Here is a 3,237-nt window from a genome sequence, read left to right on the forward strand (position 1 = left end):
GTGTATGTTTGAAAATTGAGGTTTGTTGGTTTTGTGAAAATTGTGATTTTGGCCCAACTTTGGCGGAGCATAACTTGGCTTCCAGACCTCCGAATAATGTCAAATATTTTAGAAATAAAATTTGGTCCGAGAAGATTATGCTGTTCGAAGAACGGAAGAAAAATATTTTAAAATGAGGAAGTTATGCTCGATCAAAGTTTGGCGTACAAGGTGAAATTTCTGGACTGCTGCATTGTATGCGTACGCATACATATCATACACAGACATGCGTTTTTCTCTGGTACGCGTGCGTACGTGGAAATGGAGAAGTGTACGCGAAATGGGAAAGAACGCACGCTTATGCGTACGTGTGGCCCATGCATACGCGTGACCTGGGGTTTTTGCGTATGCAAATTCCCTTATACGTGGCCAGTCGATTCTATTTGGTGGGCATGCGTACGCGGGAAGGGCAATGCGTACGTGACCTGGTCCAAAACGCGCACTCACGCCTACGCGTGACCCACACGTACGCGTGCCCCCTGTTTCATCAAAAATGAGTTTTTGTGTTTTAAAGTTCAAATTTCAACCTCTAAATCTCTATTTTCTTTTCTTTGGCCCTAGATCTTATTAGTAAGCCTAGTAATAGGATGAAGTTAGAAAATTGTGGTCACTTGAAGATGAAGAAAGATTCTTAAAAGGTGATATGTGGTTTGAAAAGGTGGTATTTGATCTGATAAAGATGATGAAAGTGGTATATGAGACAATTAAGAGAGTAAAGTAACATAGAGAATGATGTGTGAGACAATTAACGATGATAATTAATTGAGAATGATGAGATGAGCTATGAATGATTATTGAGAATGAAAATGATATTTACGATATATATATATATATACACACACACACACACGTAAGATGTGACCGGGCACTTTAACTCTCCAGGTTTTTCCATGGGCATGCATGTATGAATATTATTGAGTTTGGGGTGTTTTCTCCCCCATGTCAGCTTGGGATTCTTCCCATGGAATATTATTGAGTTTGGGGTGTTGTCTTCCCCATATCAGCCTGGAATTCTTTTCATGGAATATTATTGAGTTTGGGGTGTTGTCTCCCCCATGTCAGCCTGGGTTCCGTCCCATGGTTAGTTTTTGAGCTTGGGGTTGCGCGTACAGAGGGACTGTCCACGGTTAGCTACCAGGACATATCGGGTTGGTTATGTAACCGACAGATGAGACTCATCAGTCATAGGATAAACATATATCATCTGCATATGTTTGAATCGTTTGGGTATGCTTAATTGCTTTGGTTTGTCTAATTATACATGTTTCATGATTATTTGCTAATTGACTTACTTGCCTTACTTGTGTATTACTTGTCTGTATTGTTTGTGTTCGATTCGGTTCTTAGGTTAGGTGGATTAGGAGGTGGTGAAGTATGAAGGACATTGTGTTTGAATTAGAATTCCTAGGATAATGGCCAAGTGATGGATTAGTGAGAACTTAGGATAGACATGACGAGATAAGAAGTTTAGGATGCTTAGTGAATTTATATTATAGCCATTGTATTTATTTGTCACTTTTACCGTACTGGGAACCCATGGGTTGGGAGTTCTCATTCCGTATATATTTTCTGTTTTTCAAATGCAGGTCCTGGCGCTCAGCAATAAGTTGGATTCGTCTGAATGACGGCAGAATTTATCTAATTTTGTTTTTTGTGCTTTTAGATCGCTCCCCTTATTTTGTAAAACCAATTATGATATATGTATGTATTCTTTTAAAACCTGCCTATAGTGGCTTTGATGTATTTTTGGGAGAGATAGAAAACCACTATTGTCAACTAATTTTATTTCTGTACCCTAGTCAGCCTAAACTTCGCAGGCTGCGACTAGTGGCTATTTATTTATGATATATGTATCTCCATATTTTGTTTTATCTTATTCTTCTCTACGGACTTATCTTTATATCGATTCAGTTCACGCTTTATCTTTACTTTGTTGTTGATACATGAGTATTACGACTTCACGACTTTTATTTTCACTCTTTTCAGGCTTCTCGATTAATACTTCTTTTCAATTATACTTATAATTTATGTATTAAAAGTTCACCTTGAGAATCGTATCACCTTATTATAATTGACTTATGATTCGAGTATAAGGATTTAAATATTAGGGTATTACACTCTTCCACATCAATCCTTCGCTCTTCACCTCCAGGGAGCCAAAGTATCTCCGCTTGGACTACGTCGCCACAAGGATTTTTCAAAATCAATGTCGATGCCGCTGTGAGGCCTGACCGACACAGCGGAGTGGGTGTAGTCATCCGTTGCCATGCCGGGGAAATTGTTGCTACAGCCACGTTCGCCCTCCACTAAGCTCTCTCCGTCAGAGAAGCAGAGGCCAATGCTTGTTACATGGATTTGAAATTCGCAAGAAATGCTCGTTTCTTTCATGTCATTCTGGAGTATGATAACATTGAGGCGATCAATGGTCTACTAGCTACAACCACTGCAGATACTCCTTTTAGGCTAATTGTTGCTAACACTAAAGCACTTTTGCACCAATTTAGTTCTTATCAAGTTGTACATGTTAAAAGAAGTGCAAACTTATGAGCTCATGGTCTTGCCACTATAGCTCTTAATAGGCCTAATGTAGTGTGGTTGGAAGATATACCATAAGAAATATGTAATAAGGCCCTATTGGACACTTTGGGTTGTTCTTTTTAATATAAAGAGTAATGTATCGTTTTTATTTTTAACGTTTGGGTAAGTCTCAAAATTATTTTTAACGTTTAAATCGTCTTATTTAAGTCTTTAATGTTTTAAAATCATTTCAATATTGTTCTGTCGTTAGTAATCTGTTAATAGAATTGACGGTAAGACAAAATTGGGATGATTTTGAAATGTTAGAGACTTAAATAGGACAGAAATATTGGAAACAAAAATGATACATTACTCTTAGAAGAATTACTAAATCAAATAAAATGATCGTAAATTTTAATGGAATGAATTGCATTACGAATTCAAGATTTTTACTCATACTTATAGAATGGTTAGTATATAAATTTTTCGAAAAAAAAAAGAGCACGATACATATACAATAAATGATAAATTATACCTTTTACTCCCTAATATGCAGAATATCTTTAATGTTTAATTTTATTAAATTTTATTTTTAACTTTTAAATAAATTTTAATTTTTTTCCTTTAATAATTTTAATTTTTTTAGTGATAGATAACTATTCAATTTATTTTTAATTTTTC

This window comes from Arachis ipaensis, chromosome B04 (genome assembly GCF_000816755.2).
Source record: "Arachis ipaensis cultivar K30076 chromosome B04, Araip1.1, whole genome shotgun sequence".
Taxonomy (NCBI): Eukaryota; Viridiplantae; Streptophyta; class Magnoliopsida; order Fabales; family Fabaceae; genus Arachis; species Arachis ipaensis.